The 19,682-nt window shown below is 39.6% G+C and overlaps 2 long non-coding RNA genes across 2 annotated transcripts; one reads left to right on the forward strand and one right to left on the reverse strand.

The window, feature by feature from the left end:
* Positions 1 to 2,408: 2,408 nt before the first annotated feature.
* Positions 2,409 to 4,948, forward strand: LOC110386205 (uncharacterized). Its single transcript, XR_002431431.3, has 3 exons — positions 2,409 to 3,112; positions 4,181 to 4,277; positions 4,791 to 4,948. It is a non-coding gene; the product is annotated as an uncharacterized LOC110386205 (long non-coding RNA).
* Positions 3,514 to 4,474, reverse strand: LOC134200102 (uncharacterized). Its single transcript, XR_009974864.1, has 2 exons — positions 4,121 to 4,474; positions 3,514 to 3,707 (listed from the first exon to the last, which is right to left on the reverse strand). It is a non-coding gene; the product is annotated as an uncharacterized LOC134200102 (long non-coding RNA).
* Positions 4,949 to 19,682: the final 14,734 nt, after the last annotated feature.

The following is a 19,682-nucleotide window of genomic DNA, read 5'->3' on the forward strand; positions in this document are numbered from 1 at the left end:
TTCTCGAAGCCACTACTCTTGAGCTGTTAAGTCTCCTTTGGAAGCGCTCGGGTAGCTGTTAGCAAACCCCACCCCTCCTGGCTGAGCCCTTCCTCGCCCACCAGTCTTTGTGAATCTGGAAAGGCCTCCGGGACACCAGTAATCACTCAATCATAAAAAAAAGATGGTACTGCATCGTCGGTTCCTCCCGAGGACTCTGAGTAGATATGTAACGGCTGAAACATATACAATATATAAATATGTATAGGTATATATATTACATACGGAGTGACTCGGTGGTGCAGTAGGTAGCACCTCTGACTTTTGCGCCGAGGATCGTGGGTTCGATTCTTAGATCGAGTAAACATTTGTGCGATGAACAGTTTTTTTTTGGGTACTTATTATCTTTGTATGTATACGAGTATATTTAAACGTTATTTCAACATGTATAAGTATGTATGTCAGTCTGTGGTACCCATTACACAGAGAATCCTAATTAGGGCCGGATGATCGTGAATTATTTGTTCCCAGTTATATATACTATCTATACTATATAATATTATAAAGAGGAAAGATTTGTTTGTTTGTTTGTTTCGAATAGGCTCCGAAACTACTGGACCGATTTTAAAAATTCTTTTTCCATTAGAAGCCTACATTGTCCCTGATGAACATAGGCTACTTTTTTTAATTTTTTTTTTTTTTTTTTGTTTCATGTGTGTTTTAATGTTTCCGAAGCGAAGCGAGGGCGGGTCGCTAGTAATATTATAAAGAGGAAAGATTTGTATGTTTGTAGTGAATAGGTTCCGAAACTACTGAACCGATTTGAAAAATTCTTTCACCCTTTGGAAGCTACACTATTCCCGAGTGACATAGGTTATAATCTTTTTTGAAAAAAATTAGGGGTCCTTACTAAAACTCCAATAATGTAACCCAAGGTGTAAAAAATTACCTAAAATATTCTTTACATTGCGTGCCCTGCAAAAACTATTGATGATAGAATAAAATGATGTACGTCTACGTCTGCTCTCACGCACCTCAAATTTTCCGCCATTATTGCTCGGGTAATTTGCAATATTGTGCTTAGTGTAAAAGTGAAATAAACAAAAGGCAATAAAATTTAATAATGAAGTATTAAACAAAGATGAGTTCATCAGACAGTTCTTATTCAATTAGTAGTAGTTTATTTAAAAATTAAAAAACAGTTATATTGGTTTTTTTATGAGTATGGGGGTCCGCCCTCCTACCACCCACCGGCTTCGCCCCCGGACCCCGACTTAGTACTCCACGTACTTTCGGCCTCGTAGGAGAAAAAATAGTAGGTATGTGCACCGCGGGACAAAAGTTGGACATTTCCTCCCGCGTGTAAAATTGCCCTAATTGGCTAACACTTTTCTCCAACTTTTCTCCCTTGGTGCACAATGTACTATTAATAAACTAGACACTAGACGGGAGTCAATTGAACACCTTTTTGCATTCAGTGTTTTATCATAAACCATTGAAATGGGAATTATTTTATTAAAAATAAAATCTATCTTTTACATAAGTATCATAGGCAAATATTGTTTCTGAATAAGAATGCTAATTTCCATGATGACTAATCCAAAATCGAAATTAAAAGCGTCAACAAAATCACGAGCACATTATTGCTTGAAATAATAATAATGAAATCTATATCCAACTGTCTCACGGATTGATACCCAATGTAATTTTTACCGTAAAACATAACATTAAATGACAGGAATAAAAGATAAATACTGAAAAAGAATTGAGCGAGCCCCGTAGATTCATAAAAATCAATTTTACTTATTTATTGATTTCACTGAATTAGCGAAACTGAAATAAGGTTTTCCAGTTTTACAATAAATCTTATTATTTTTAATCACAGAACATATAAAGCTGATTGTTCCAAATCACAATATCTTAATCATAATGTGTTGATATGAATGAAAAAATAACGTAAGAAATAGGAAATTAAAATTTATTCATTTAGCTATTAACAAATAACATTTTGCAATCTGCATGTCGTCTAATTGGACAACAGTAGCAATTGCAGTTGAATTATTTTACGTCAATAGTCCTGATTAAATAATTATGTTAAATAACCTATTTGTTTATAAGAAACTTATTAACATTGGCCACGTGTCGTTTGTATTTAGAAAACGACAAATCCTTGAGCTAACCGATTCGTTTGGATAAAAATAGTAAAATTAAAACTAAAAATATAGTTATTTATCAGAAAGTCTTTCCTGAGGTAGGCATCTTCGTTCTAGAATAGTCGACCCACGATTTGAAGCACGAATTCCAAGTCCGTGACCCCACCGGAATTGTAATCCATCTACTCGATTAAATTTTTACAAGGGTAAATTCATTTATACATACATACCTACGTGCATATAACATCTTCGATTTTTCGCACATCAGAATGCGTAAATAAAAACACGTGAACAGCAACGGTGACGTCAGAGTGCGGAGGAGGAGGAAACGTCACAGTCGTTAATCTTACAACGTACGGGGCCATTAATTTCTTCGCCGATGTCACGTTATAGCTATAAAATTACTGCACAATCGCGTACCTACGTCAACTTTCTTATGAGGCTTCCGCATTCGAAACTTTGTTTTGAAAAGTCTTGGAACACGTTGCATCTATGAAACCCACTACCAACATGAGAACCGTGAGGAATATTCTAGGTTGAATGCTGGCATTCGAGAGTCCAACAAGGCTTTGCTGTAGCACAATATAACAAACTTATAGGTATCTAATGATATTTAAGAAATACCATAGACTTTGCACACAATCTGTCATCTTTACATACAATTTTTCCATGACATACGCCTGCGGGAAATAAACGGTTGAAATTTTCATCCACATCGCCTTCTTTCCATGATAATTTTAAATTTCAATTATTTAATATATTTATTTAAAATTTCATTCATAAATGTTTATTATTAATTGATTAACTGTACAAATTAAAGTAATGTTTGGTTTGAACGCTTCAATTATTTATTATCTAGGTTGGAATTGAGTTGAAGCATCATAATTAGATACGAAATTCAAAATCAATGGAAAGCTTATGAATTGAATTGAAATCGAAAAAGTATACTAAATATTAGAAAAAAAGCAGACACGAAAAAGGTTAATGTATTCACTTTGAATTACTTTCATGACGCAAGTACAAATGCTGGAAACAATCTATTTGTATTCAAATCAGCTATTACCTAAACACGGCGGTGTTTTCGTGTTTTTCAACGATTTACAATGACGTACTTACCTGATCATTACCTACTTGCCTGGTAATATAGTTGGATCCACAATTAATCTGATGTGATCGTAATCGAAATAGGTACCCATGGGTATTTACCACCACCCTGGCCTGTCTCTGCCGTGAAGCAGTAACGTGGCTTAGAAGTTAGCCGTTAACCAATAAAATTGAGACTATAAGTTCTCTAAGTAGGTGATGGTTGAAATGGTGAAGTGAACCGCTTAATATCAAGTGGGGCGTGAGCTCATCACACATGAAAGCAACAAGAATGGCATACTCGTACATTCATTTTATTTCTGCAAAGTTTGCTTAAATTTTCGACAGCTTGCTTGGATAATTAATATCGGTTTCATGAAACATAATACTTGTTGAATATTTTTTTTGTAAAATAATCCTCGATGTGTTATGAACTCAAAGGAATTCCTCTCGTAAGTACTCTCCTCCTCAGTACCCAATCTAGATCAGTAACTGAAACAGAAAACATTTTTGCAAAAGTTCTTTTAATTAATGAAAGAGTTCAATTAGCTCTGTGTAAAGCGCGTGCAAGTTATCATTAGTACCTAATAATCCACTAGAAATAAATAAAATAAAGATAAGATTTTGAAAAAAAATCGTTAAAAAGAACAGTAATAAATACTATATATAATATATTTGTATAGCTTCAAAGACAATTTCTTGGCCTTGCATTGTTTTTACCTAATGCAATATTAAATCCCCAATTAAATTAAAAAGGTGCAAAGGTCATCAAATAGTCGTCCGAAAAATCAAAGGTGTGTATGCATGCAGTTTAAGGTAATTAAATAATATTTGTTATAGAATGTGAAACTAAAACAGAAATGGCACAACAAAAATATATTATTTAACTTTAAATAGCACTCAACTTTTTTTTATTCTCAATAAAAATCCTGTTTGTTTTCATCTAAATCTCTTTTTTACTTCAGGGTTTTAAGTTGCGTCACACACGTCGCAATCACCGGCCGAAGGTAATGGCATTTGCAGATGTATTTCAGCAACTGAACAAAGAAAACGCACAACTACGTATGTTGCTTCAAAACTTTGTAATGAATATGGATTTAAATATATTTTATTAGACGTGCTCACTGTTTTAAATTTATTATAAGTATATGTAAAAAAATATTGTTTCACCCTTCAACAAGTCCAATCCAAAATGTACACGAAAAACAATAATAAGATATTTTGTTCGGCTTCTTAATAGCGCATAGACAGCGGTTAAAGTTCATATTATACTCGTAGAAGGAATAATTATCTAATAAGGCAAGTTCAAAAAAATAATGCTATTTATTTAAATTCGCCCGTTCTGTGTAACATATACATGTACCTAATTCTCTTGTTCGACGACGTATTCACAATTGACTCCCGCGACAGTAAAATAATATTATTATCGCATAATTAAAAAAAAACCCGAAAAGGTATAGATTTGCGTAATCACTGTTGATAATTTCAGTTGTTTTCTACAAAGAAAGGATCATGTCGACTGCTATTGATATAGTAGTACAGACGTTTTACATTACATTTGAAATCTCATTCCAGTCTCAAAATGAGTGGCGCAATTTTCATTGTGAGGTGATGTGATGTCCGTATGCCCCGGTCACGACTTAACACCAAGATAATCATGAATTTTCCACCCATCTAAATATCGCAAGAAAAAAACTATTAGAAAAGAATGTAATAAAGGCAATAGAAGGTCACCCATTGAGTGTATTATTGTAATGTCTTATGACCTTTTATTTTTTTACTTTCACAATAGATACCGATAAAACCTGTCTAGTAATATTTTATATTAAATGAATTGTGTTTACGTAGCTGCATATCGTAGACACATTATAACGAACTAAAGTCATGCCGTATGGAATCGGAAACAAACAGAATTGTTCATGCAAAAATAAATGTTTTATGGAAATTGTTTCTATGGAATAAAGCTCTATGACGTCAAGACATAGCCTTGGGGTTCTGGTGTTCGCCAGAAGTCCCCTTGACGCGGTATCTCATTTACGCGCCTTTCGAAATACAAAAGGTAACATACAAAAAGTTTTAACATATACATAATAACAGTCATTAGTTTCAATTTACTTAATCACAATTTACAACTTTTTTCATTTAACCATTAATAATTTTTAAAACTATTTTCGGATATTTATAGCAACACCGTTTGTAAAAGAACCGTTCCGAAAATGAAGGCAGCTGGTAATACTTAGGATTTGCACGACGAAATTAAAAATCAAAATACTTCTCAGTATCAATTTGGAACACAAAAAGAATTAGATTTGTAGTTTTTTAGTAATCGACAAATGAATATGAGTTAAGATTCTAATGTTTTTTCGCCTTCGGCAATGTTAAGGTTGCCGGCCACACTTTACATTGGCATACCTGACTTTATTTAAAAAAAAAACACATCTTAGAAATTGCATAATAACAAATAATGCGAAAACACTTGGTTTTAAAATATTTTCGTAATGTACAACATATGTGCAGTAATTTTCGTACGATTTTACGATGCCTAAAATAGTGCCAAAACTATGTACATACACGCGATTAGTAATATAATATTTTTTTAATACCCGTCAGTTCAGTTGACATGGAAATTAATTTCGGATTCGCGAAATATGGTTGAGAAATATTTATGCTTTAATTAGGATATTTGCTTTGCTTTTGATTATGGTGCTCCGTTTTGATTATATTTTTTCCTTTAAAATAGTATGTACAGCTTAGTCAATGGTAGGAAGTCAGCGTCACTCATAGACAAAATCAACGTTGAAATTAGTACATTGCTGACCTTTTTCACGGATAGGCCTTAAGTTTTTGGAACAGAGTTCTATTTCGCATGTTTTGTTTGCAACCTGAGAGGCCAGACCAAAAAAAGTGCAGGAATGAAAAACGACACCAAAAATCGACTTTTCCCGATCGCCCAGGAAACTGTAACTTTTTTCACTAACATTCCTATAATTTATCAGCAACACCAACCTTATTCGCATTTATTTACATTTTATGATTCGTTTAATTTTTTTTATACAGACTCTTTTTATTTTTTTTATTTACTAAATACAAAAAAAAAGATTAAGCAAAAGGAACTCCCTTCTAATCGAGTGTCCATAAGACACTTCATTTTTATTAAAATCGATTTCGTTTTTTTTTAAACATCATTAAGTTCTTTAGAAACATATTTGATCACGAGTATTTATCGTTTGATCCCCGTTTAATAACATTCCGATACTTTGATGAGCATTTACATGGCCGACTGAAGCACTTAAGATTAGATAGACCGGTTCCTCGTCTCCAGGGTGATCTAGTAAATATTCCACTTGCGAGTAGGAAGGTGGAAATTTTCTCGGTGCATGTTGCACAAACAAAGCATAACCTCGATTTTTACGATTACGACATAAACATCCCGTTTTACGACAACACTAAAGTGTTTATGAACGTTACAGTTACAACAGAAAACAATTAAAACAACTATGTATATTATGAATAGTATACGTTGATTTATGATATAGTATTATTTCAATAATCTTTTTTTTTTACAATGCTATTGAATTATCGAGAAATAGTAATCTTCTTAGAATTATTAATAATACAAGCGTTAATTTAAAAAAAAATAGAATAGAAACATTATTACAACGTTCTATAATTATTTTTTCTATAATAGAATTAGCTAGTGTTCCATATATATACTTAATAAGTACTCTATTCTTTACTTTTCTATTTTTTTTAAATAAATTATTTATAAATAATTTATTTTATTTATTTTTTATTTTATTTATTTATTACAATCTGCTGTAGTCATAGACTGTGTTGCAGATAACAACGCCAACCCCTACACACAACGAACAATAACATATAAATTTAAATATTTCATAAACACATTATAATAATTAATTTTAAATACAATTATCAAATTAATACAATATTATTTATTAAAAATTAAAAAACCCGTACACAAAGTGAACGCTTGACATGAAGAACATGAGTTCCAATTATACAGCAGACCGGCTGCCCTTCCTTCCGTCCGTAACGCATGACTACTTTGCAGCAATAAAGGCAGAATGTATATAGTTTTTTTAGGAAGAAAGGATTGCTGGTGGCCTGGATGTATTTCCAGTTTCACCAGGATATATATGGCGAGCACAAGCTCAGCCAGAGGACGTTAGTCCTATCCTTGCGATCTCATATCTACTCGTGGCATTACAACAGTAATTACTAGAGATGAAACGGATATCCGGTAACTATCCGATGTCCGGCCTATCCGGCCATGTTTTCACTATCCGGCCGAATACCGGATAGGAAATGGGTATCCGGCCGGATTTCGGATAGTAAAATTTAAGAAAATCTCATGGTTATACAAAAGGCAAATAATACCACAATAGGCTATGGACAGCTTTTATTTTTATAATCGCACGTCAAAAGTGATTGTTTTATCATTGTTTAATAATAAAAATTAACAAGTGGCAAATTGTGGTGAATGAATACCAAATCGTCGTCGTACCGAGTCGTCGCGATCTCCGCTCATGTGCGACAACCATCGATATATTCATGGTTATTATATTAGTGGTAATATGTATATCGATGGCGACAACACCCGAATACGCACGAATATTTCCGAAAGGGCCGAATATTCGGTAGCCGTATATCCGGCGCTCCGACCTCGCAGCTTGACGAATATTTGGTATCCGATATCCGGCCAAACCACCATCCGTTTCATCTCCAGTAATTACGCAAAGAATATTTTTTTCTACAATTATTTTTACGACACGAAGCTATTCATTCATCATCTGTGAACATATCCAGTACATATTTCAGTAGAAAAGTTCGTACCTTCCTCCAGATATTTAAGCACCGGTAATTAACAGTTTTCATTTCGAAGTCGAATTCCGTCCGCGGCGGTACGAGGGTTTTTAATCATTAATAATATATAAAATGTACACATTCAATAGTTATTCGTGCTAATAACAGGTATTACAATATTTTGCTTATCTGGAATATAACAATTTGAAGGGAACAAACAACATAGTATGCCGGGTTGTTATCAGAGAATAATAATACCTAATTCTACTTCGGCGCGAAAATTACAATAACAACTGTGTTGCTATGATGAAGCTCGTCATTATCGTCTTTTACTGACGCAATTATAAGGTGGCAATATTTGAGGTGGCAAATTATGAGGTGGTAATATTTTTGTGCCCAAACCTATATATAACACGAATGAAACTTTACTGAATACAATCGTTCAAAAACGAAACTCAAATACTTGTCATTTTTCCTGAGATCTTAGTTCCGCACGTTTGTATTTGAATTTCAGTACATAGCGTGTGTGTTTGTATAATCTTGTGGTTTTATTCAATTCGGTATTAAGAGGTAGGTACTGCAGAACATCTACCACATCTACTGCTTCCTGCCTTGAGATATGAGGTCTCTCAATTGTAGAACGACTGCCTCATCTTTCATACTGGAACGCATTATTGATCGCGGCATACATAGGAAGGGTGAATACCTGTGGGGACTCTTAAACGACAAAGGGAAGATTTTCCACCGAGCGGGTGATATTGTTCGGTAGACGGTCCGAATGTTGTTGTTCGGAACTTGTATATATGCGTTTTATCTTGAAAATTTCGTAAGCGAGTTTCAGGCATCTGTCAATTATCTTGCGTTGTATGATGGCTACCCGCCACATGCCTATTCATGCAAGCTCTCAAAACGCCTTACTGCCAGTAATTACCTACATAAATTAAAAATTTTGTTAATGTGATTTTAATAACACGAGTTCCTTCACTGCACAATTCATTCGTAAGCATGTATTAAGTATGTAAGCATGTGCTAAAAATCTTATATATAATAATTATTTATATATTTAACTAGAAATAGAAAAGACAGGTAGCCTGCGAATTCGAAAACCGGCACAGTCTCCAACCCCCAATACGAATTACGAATGCATTGAGCGTCTTATCCTTTAGGCAGCGACGGCTTTAAATTGACATTTTAAATTTGTGTGAATTTGTGTATATTTTCCTTTTTTCACGTTGGACCACAGCAACGGATTCGGATTGACATGATCTTTTAAAGTGACAGTTTTAGGTCAGAAGAGTGATATAGGCTACCTTTTATCCCAACAAAACATCTCAGTCCCGCGGGAAACTACACTAACACTTTTTCTTGAACACGCGGACGAAGCCGCATAAGTAATAGTTAGACTTGTACATGTGTATATAAAACCCAGTATATGTATGTATGTTTGTCCTCTACGCCCTCCTACGTCATTTTTCCGATTGTAATGAAAACTAGGCATTTCAGGGAAGATTTTCTGTTATGGTTCATCAACATGCAGCATCGCAACGTAACCGGTTTTCACTAGTTAATTATGGAACATCATTTACCAACAAAACGCTATCGTTGAGGATAGCTCCAGTATATTTCATTAATCGTTAATGTAATGGCTGTATAAAACAGATAGAAGGAAATCCCCTAACTTATTGTAGCTATTATTATGCTAAGTCTCATCAATGTGACACTGTCCTAGATCGTGAATACGATAGGTATTTTATTTTGATGATTCTAGAAAAGTATTTCTCGTGGCTATGTCTCGCATTCAAATAGCCCATCGGGTGTTAAAAATTCCACAGAGATCATAAAGACTCCCGCCGCCTCGCACTATTTTTTTATTGCTTGGATGAATGGACGAGCTCACAGCTCACCTGGTGTTAAGTGGTTACTGGAGCCCATAGACACCCACAACGTAAATGCGCCACCCACCTTGAGATATAAGTTCTAAGGTCTCAAGTTTAGTTACAACGGCTGCCCCACCCTTCAAACCGAAACGCATTACTGCTTCACGGCAGAAATAGGCAGAGTGGTGGTACCTATCTGCGCGGATTCACAAGAGGTCCTACCACCAGTAAAGCAGTTTTCGAAGCTTCAATTGTATTGTGTAGCAGTAGTCTCGAAGCAGTAATGCGTTTCGGTTTGAAGACTGGGACTGCCGTTGTACTGTAAAACTGACGTAAAACTCATGCTAAGCGTGATTGGCGTTTACGCTGTATGTCTTTGGGCTCCGATGACCACTTAACTAGATGAAGCGTGAGCTCGTTCCCTAACCTAAGGATTAAAAGGTTCTAAGGTTTATTATTCTAAAGGAGTTAAAAGTTCGAACGAAAGTAGGTTGTTGGGCTTGTTAGCTCGGGAAAATATAATTAGTTGTCAAAGTTATTTTTGGTCACTATCCGTATACTTATATTCCGTTATCAATGGTTATCTTTTCCATGAAATATGGTTGCCCGCACGTTGTAATTACGTGTTTGTTTTGTGCTTGTTATTTGGTAAAAATAATTATTGTTATGAACGATTGTTGATCCATAATAGCATCCTCGGTTTAGCGGTAGCATTTGATATTTAGTATGTTTTTTACTTTTAATGATGGTAATCGATCATTGAGGAAGTCGATTAGAGAAAACATTCGATACGAAAAGTACGTAATAATCACAAAAGCAACAGATATTTATAGTTATTGCTAATTCCCAGAAATTGTAAAAAAATATGTGACCTACGTAGCCAGAAGAACGTTCGACGCTCTACGCCAGTCTTTCTCAAAGTGGGCGATAACGCCCCCTGGGGGGCGTTTGAAACCTAGAGGGGGGCGTTAAGGGGCCCAGGAAAAAATGGGGGGCGTTGATGTGGATTAAGGGGGCGCTGTAAAATTTGTAATTTCATTTACTTAATTTACCCATTACCGTCCAATGTCAAATAGTATAGTAAGCCTAAACAGCTCACTTATTGTAAACATTGTTTACTATTTTATTTCTATATAATAATAGGTTGGGGAAAAAGCTTCTTCGCATTTTTTAAGAACATTTCTTCAGTTCTTGTCGTACGTGATCCACTTTTCATCACTAGTTATCAGCTTCTTCAAAAATGGTTCGGTTTCATTACGTCGTAATAAAGAATCACAAATGAGTACACGGTTCATTAGGTTTCTTTCAGTGAGCTTTTTTGTGTACCCAGTTTTTTTTAAATACGCCATAACTAACTAACTATTTTGTGGTCAATTCCCAGTTCTTCAGTTACGTCGTAACTACTGATATGCCGATCTTGCCCCACTTTTTCAAAAAATGGCATCGATTTTATCCATAATAGGGCGACCAGAGCGACGTGCATTATTGACATCAAAATTTTCGGATTGAAAACGCTTAAACCAAATTTGTGCTACTCTCACAGACACTGCACTAGGTCCATAAACATCGCAATATTTTTTCACGGCTGGCGTTGCTTTTTTACCTTTTTTGTAGTAAAATTTTAAAATGTATCGAATATCTTCATTAGATTCACTCATCTTGACAGTACGAAAAATAAATGAAATCACACATCTTCCTAATTTTAATTTGGAATTATCTTCTTTCGAACTTAAAATTTTAATGATACCAAAACCAGCCAGATACAAATAGTATAGCCAAGAAGATTTTATTACAAGTTCATACATTTTTAAGCTATTGCATAGCTTTTATCGCGGGCCTTGAGCGCGGCGACCGAGTCATGAAATTCCGTAACGAAAAAAACCTAACATCCCTCACTCCGCCTACCATGTAGCTCGCGTTCAACACATTCACACGTTGCGCTTGTGTAGTGTTTGTGAATAAGCGCGTGGCGTGACGTCACACTGCATGCGCATCATGAAAAGTCTGCCCATCTCTCTCTCGCGCGGTTTAGCTTATGAGTATGAAGGGGACAGTTAAGGTTTTGCCTTTATTAAGGTTTAATATAGCGTGGTCTTGTTTTATTATTGTTTTAATATTAAATTATCATTGTCTAATTATAATGTCATAAGTTGATGAAAAATGCTATGCAATAGCTATACCGCCGCAGTTCCCGAGTGCCACACGTTTTTTTGTTTTTTTTTTTTTTCAAGAGGACGAGGAAATCGCCGGGCTTCAGCCCTTCACTGGGGATGGAGGGCGGGGCATGTCGGAGTCGAACCGACTAAAACCTTTTGTCGCTCAACAACCAGCATCCAAACCTCGCATGAGACAGAGCTCATGAAAAGGCAAAGGAGGGAAAGTGAAGCGTTTAGTGCGGAGCACATCTCTCCCATCACCCTCCCCCTCGGGACGCCGGACTGGTGGTCGTCGGCGCCACGACCACCAGCCCTCTCGGTCGGCAGGCTGTCCGAAGCCCGCCTAGATGGCGCCGGTTAGAATGGTCTATCCTACGGAATACCCCGCTGGGTCAGAACCAGCGTGAGTTGAGGATAGCCGGCCTTCCATCAACCGGATGCTCATGCGTAAAACGTGTGCAGATCAGCTTGCACGTCGTCTTCTTAGGCCCCCTTCGCCGGTCCCCAGGCCGACATGTGAGGGAAATCCGAAACACTTAGAGGGCCAGGGCTTGGGCGAGATTTGCCTCCCTGGACCCCGCTCGATGGCGGTGGGCCTGTGCATCTCTCACGCGTCCCGCCGCCTCCTTTAGCGAGATGGTGCACTCGCAGAAGTCGAGCATCGCCTTTCACGACTCGTCGTCACCGAGCATCGATGCCAGAACACTCGGTAACGACAAGTTTCCTATTTTTGCGACGAGGACACGCCGCCGCCCCTCCCATGCGGGACAGGCGACGAGCGTATGCTCTGCCGTGTCCAAGTTGTAACCACAATGGTGGCACTCTGCCGTCGGCTCGGCTCCGATCCGGTGCAGGAACTCACCGAAGCAACCATGCCCAGTGAGTACCTGCGTGAGCCGGAAAGTGAGGCGTCCTCTGTCACGATTTACTCAATTCACAAGAATCGGGCTAATCGCCTCGATGGTCCTACGACCAGCCGAAGGATCGACCAGCCGCCTGGACCATGACTCCAGCACGGACCGCCGAGATTGGGCCCTCCGCGCTCTGACCACACCGGGGCTGGGACGCGCCACGCCCCGGGCACGAAGGTTAGCCATAGTAGCTGATAGTATAGTATATATATAATAGCCCACTGATAGTCAGCGGCGGGCGCCTCCACCTCCAGGACCCAAGGTGGCGTCCCAGCCAGTACACATGCCGCCTCGAAAGAGATGGTGCGATAACCACGGATGATCCTTTTTTTTTTTTTCGGGTAGAGGGCCGAACCTCCTACGAGGTCCCCGCGCAAAAAGGGCGCGCGGGGTATGTGAGACTCAACGATCTGCATGGTGTTGTGAGCAGACCGCGGACCCAAGGATTTTAGGACCCACCCACTAAACGACTCCCCTGCACTCTTACACTCGACGTCCGATCCCCTCCGAGGTCAGAACCCGGAGGTAGGGGGGTTACCGCGGTCAACACTACAACCAGACGGCGCGGCTCACCCCAAGGACGCCCAGCCGACGGAGCCTTCGAGGCGAATCGAAGGCTCTGAAACGTCGGCCGTCTCGGTACGGCAGCCCGTCGGGCCGCCCAGACGGTGCCGCTGGTGTCCCGGAATACCCCGCTGGACCAGAACCAGCTTGCCGGGTCGGGACGCGATACACCGTCGACCGGTCGCTCTATTCACTCCACGGCAGCGCGCTAGAGTGCTGGTAGCGCGCCGCGCGGCCTCACCCCCTCAGGTCGCCCCTTGACCTTCACCGGGGGGAGGCCGCTACCTACAGGGGCCGGGACGTACGGGCGTGTTCCCGCCTCCGGCCCCCGGCTCGACGGTGACGGATCGGTGCGGAAAGGGAAGAGCTCTCCCTCTCTCGCTCCGCCGCCTCTTTCTGCGAGATTGTGGACTCGCAGAAGTCGAGCATCGCCTTCCAGGACGCGTCGCTGCCGAGCATCGTAGCCACGACGCGCGGCAGCGAGAGGTCCTCTCCTATGACCGCGACGAGGGCGGCGCGTTGCTCGTCGAATCCAGAGCAACGCGCCAATGTGTGTTCCGCTGTATCATCCTCGTCGCGGTCCGCGCAGTGGTGGCACTGCGCCGTCGGTTCCCTTCCGGCTATCTTAAAGAGGTACCGGCCAAAACACCCATGGCCGGTAAGCATCTGCGTCAGCCGGAAGGTGAGGCATCCGCGGTCGCGGCCCACCCAGTCCGCGAGAACCGGGCGGACCGCCTCGACGGTACGGAGGCCGGCCGACGGGTCCGCCAAGCGGCGAGACCACGCCTCCAGCACGGACCGCCGAGATTGGAGCCTCTGCGCTCGAACTACACCTTCGCCGGGACGACCTTCCCCCCTAGAGCGGAGGTCGCTACGCCACGCTACGCATACGGGAGCCCCGTATAGTGCCATCGACCGCACCACCAACCGCCATGTAGAGGCGGCGCGCCACCTGATCGGGACCTCCGACGTTTGGAAGCAGCCGGCTCAGAGAGCCGGCCGTCGCCATCAGTCGAGGGCCCAACTTCTCAAAGTGAGCGCGGAAGTTCCACCGACTATCCAGTTCGAGGCCGAGGTACCGAAGACCGGTCACCCCAACCCCGACGCGGACGCCTCCGATCACGACCACGGATGATCCTGACCGCGATGGTGCGTTGCGGCCGTTGCAGCAACTTCGCTACCCCCACGGCCAGTGACTGGCCCCACGCGGGCGCCTCGTATAAGGCGCGTCACCTGGTCAGGCCCCCCCCTGTTGGGAAGAAGCCGGCTTAACACGCCGGCCACCCCCAACAAACGAGGGACCAGGTTCTGAAAGTGAACACGGAAGGTCCAACGACTGTCCAGAATGAGGCCGAGGTACTTCAACTGCACCCCGACCCGATACGGACGCCTCCAACCACGATATGGGCATCGACAGGTGGCACTCTCCGCGGCCTGTGGAACCACATGGCCTCGGTTTTACTGAGTGTCACGTCGAGGCCTAATCTCCTGATTTTGCCAATGACATGCGCCACCCCAGCGGTGGCAAGACGAGCAAACTCAGCAAAACTCCCCCCCGGGACATGCCCAGCGTGTCGTCTGCGTAACAGATTACGCTTAGGCCCGGGAGGAGGGCACCTCTCACTACCCAGTCATACCCGATATTCCACAAAAGAGGGCTGAACACCGACCCCTGTGGAACACCGCGCACGACCGGGAACCTGTGCACGATCCCACCGTGCTCAGTACACGTGACCGATCTGTCCTCCAAGTAGGAAAAGGCATTTTTTAAAATAAAATAATACTTATTGCGGCATAACTATAATAGTTAGACATATGCTGTCGCGACACTTTTTGTAAATAATAATGTTTTTTACAAAGTCGTAGTACATTATTTTATTCTATAATCAATAGTTTTCGTAGGGCACGCGACGTAAATAATATTTTAGGTAAATTTTTTTTACGCCTTGGGTTATTGGAGTTTTAGTAAGGATACCTAATTTTTTTCAAAAAAGAATATAGCCTATGTCACTCGGGAATAGTGAAGCTTCCAAATAGTGAAAGAATTTTTCAAATCGGTTTAGTAGTTTCGGAGCCTATTGAATACAAACAAACAAATCTTTCCTCTTTATAATATTAGTATAGATATTAACTATTACAAACGCTGACTTAGGCGGCGGTTTTTATTTGAACCAGTTCTAAATTATAAACTAAAATTCTATGAAAAATTACCCATATTTATCTATAATACGAAATGATATTAATTTATTTTTCGTAGTTTCCTTCCTTCTTGCGTCGATAATCCTCAGTGCTGAGGGTCGTGGCCTCCTCTAATAACCACCAGCACCACATCTCAAACGCGTCGATGCGTTGGCGGTCGGCTTTCTTGAGGGTCCAAGTCTCTGCGCCGTAGAGAAAAATGCCACCCAAACACGGTCCATTTGGGACATAGCTCTCTTTACCATACTGATTCGCCTTCTGAGGTCCTTTTCGGAGGATCCATTACTAGCTATGACGGAGCCCAGATAAATGAAATCCTCTACGACTTCCAGGTTTAGCTTATTCGTACTTTAATAAGTTATTATTGTTAGTAGTATTATTTACTAGTCGAAATATAAATTTTTAATTATCTTATGATGAGAATCTTATATTAATGAGAAAAATATTCAACAAAAATAGTTTCTTTCTAATAAATTAGCATAGTAATAGTGCAGTGAACTAGCAATTTATTTTGGTAATTCTGAATTTAAACAAACATATTGATGAGAAGAATTCATTTTTTCTTTGCAAATTTGTAAATACAGGCTCTGTAGCAATGTACGGACATATAATAATATGAAGAAACAATAATAGCATCTACAAATATATATGTACTACGTGGTACTACATTTACTAAAATTAATACAACATTTATTAATTAAATTAATGAAATTGTGGTTTTAAAGTTTTAGGGGTGTATAAAAAATGGGGGGCGCTGAAAAATAATTGATTTTCAAAGGGGGCGGTAAAAGAAATAAGTTTGATAATCACTGCTCTACGCCTATATCTACAAAATTTCTATATTAGTCGACTATTATCAAAGCCGGCAATCTGACTTTTGGACAATTATTGGTAAATCAGAAAAACGAATTATTGACTTTGTATTCCATTGGCAGTCACAAAACTCTTCGGAACGACATCTTAGATAAATAACAGGTTAACTATTAACCTTTATTTAATGCAGGTTTTGAACCGTATTCTTTGAAGGAGACGATTATATTCAAATCAATCTGTATTGACATATCAATAACATTTTTTTGTCCAAATGCACAGATTGCCACCTTTGATAATAGACGACTCATATATAAAAATGAATTGCTGTTCGTTAGTCTCGCTAAAACTCGAGAACGGCTGGACAGATTTGGCTAATTTTGGTCTTGAATTATTTATGGAAGTCCAGAGAAGGTTTAAAAGGTAGATAAATATGAGAATGCTCGGAATTAAATAAAAATAACAATTTTGTTTTTCCTTTTATGTGTCCCCCATCGGACGAATTTCTTTTGTTTGTTTTGAATTTATTTTATAAAAAACTTTAGGTCTTTTATTTATCGATTAAGGCACTACGAAGTCTGCCGGGTCAGCTAGTTATATAATAAAAAAATGATATTATAATAAACGACTATGTTTACGACAAACTCTGTGCGATTAAAACAAACTTTATCTTCTTTAACCCTATAGATAAGACATATTTACACGGGAATAGATGCGCCACTGACGAAGCAGTGCGCATTTTTAGCGATTCAATGTTCTTCAGTGCCATACCCGTCTTTGAGTTCGACTACCCATCTTACGCAATAAATTAATAAAGAATCCTTTATAATTACTAGTAGGTATGTTAACATCAAAGAGAAATACGATAGGAATGTGAGAGATACAATGTCAAAGATCGCATTGTACCACCAGTGATTCTTCTGATAAAGCGGACGTGTTTACAATAAAGTAATTATTTAAAATGGAATTTATGTATTCATAAATCAAAGAAGCTGTCTTTTCAATAAGGGCAAAAAGTCATCACTACATTTATAGCTCTAGAAAATAAGTTAATAACTCTGGCACAATATTATAATGAGTGATTACCGCTTAATGATACGACAAAATTATACTACTACCGGCTGTGAGTACCAAAATTGTAAAATAACTAGCTCACCATGTTACTGGTGGTAGGACCTCTTGTGAGTCCGCGCGGGTAGGTACCACCACCCTGCCTATTTCTGCCGTGAATCAGTAATGCGTTTCGGTTTGAAGGGCGGGGCAGCCGTTGTAACTATACTTGAGACCTTCGAACTTATATCTCAAGGTGGGTGGCGCATTTACGTTGTAGATGTCTATGGGCTCCAGTAACCACTTAACACCAGGTGGGCTGTGAGCTCGTCCACCCATTTAAGCAATAAAAAATAAATAAAACCTTCGTGACCATGAAAACTGTAAAGTACACATAAGCTAAGAAAGGAGCGTAATTTTATACATCTCTCAAGCTTAGCACGTTGTTTTCAAATGTCGACTAAATGATATCTTAATCGTCCGTGACCACAAAAACTGTGGAGTATTTGAAACGTCCGCTATAAAAAAATGTCAATAAAAACCGAGATTGAACCGTAATAGTTTAAATTTTATCCACGAATCGCGAAAACCGAACAAAAAGACGTATCATACGATTTTCACTTTTAAAAAATGTGTAAACATTCAAAACATCTTTACATTTTATTACTATATCAATAAAAACTACTATAACATTTCTTCATTCAGCTTAAAAAACTGACTCATTCGTAAACAAGTTTAAAGATACTTTAATGTGTAATAAAAACAGCGGTAGGTGGAAAACTTCATATGACCGTAGTTATAAATTTAATTCCGGAATTTCCAACCAACTTTTTTCGATTTGAAGGCACTTTTTGACGTTCCACCACTCATGGCCGTATATGATTTATCTATTGCTTCAATAGATAGATCTAGTTTGTCCTGTTATCTCCAGATGTGAAGAAACAACATCGTGTAAAAATCAAACCCGCAATGTATATAGCATTTACGTGTACTTTAGAAGTGGACGCCCGGTACTTGGATTATTTTTTTTTTTTTTTTTTTTTTATTGCTTAGATGGGTGGACGAGCTCACAGCCCACCTGGTGTTAAGTGGTTACTGGAGCCCATAGACATCCACAACGTAAATGCGCCACCCACCTTGAGATACAAGTTCTAAGGTCTCATGTATAGTTACAACGGCTGCCCCACCCTTCAAACCGAAACGCATTACTGCTTCACGGCAGAAATAGGCAGGGTGGTGGTACCCACCCGCGCGGACTCACAAGAGGTCCTACCACCAGTAATTACGCAAATTATAATTTTGCGGGTTTCATTTTTATTACACGATGTTATTCCTTCACCGTGGAAGTCAATCGTGAACATTTGTTGAGTACATATTTCATTAGAAAAATTGGTACCCGCCTGCGGGATTCGAACACCAGTGCATCGCTTCAACACGAATGCACCGGACGTCCTATCCGTTAGGCCACGACGACCTTCTAACAACCTTCTTCTCCTTCTTCTTCTTGTTATTATTAAACAATACAATCAACATTAAACTCCAATAATTTACGTCTTTCCGGATCCATCAGATTCAAAAGCCTTTGCATTAGACGCCTTCAGTTCTAACACTAGGAGCAGGCTTAGGGACCCCGGTAACCGTACTCGTCGAACTCGACAAAGAGCTCGACGTGCAACCTAACCCATGCATCAGTCCGCTGAGTCTCACGCCGGATCTTCTCAGCGGGTCGCGCGATTCCGATCCGGTAGTAGATTCGTTCGCGAAGCAATTGCTCTTGAGTTGTTAGGTCTCCTTCGGCGGCGCTCGGGCAGCTGTTTGCAAATCCCACCCCTCCTGGCCTGAACGTTTGTTCGCCCACCTGTCCTAGTGAAACTGGAAAGGCCTCCGGGCCACCAGTAATCCTTCAGACCTAAAAAAAATAATAATTGACTTGATTAGCGAATCCATGCTGTGTGAAAATAAAAATAAAATAGTAGAGGCTCTAGTCTGAGGTTAAAGACATCTCATCAACTTCAAAAATAATAGAAAAACTCACCCAGCACAATGTTACTATGGGAAAAGTTAAAAAACAATGAA

Source organism: Bombyx mori, chromosome 14 (assembly GCF_030269925.1).
Source record: "Bombyx mori chromosome 14, ASM3026992v2".
In the NCBI taxonomy this organism is placed as follows: Eukaryota; Metazoa; Arthropoda; class Insecta; order Lepidoptera; family Bombycidae; genus Bombyx; species Bombyx mori.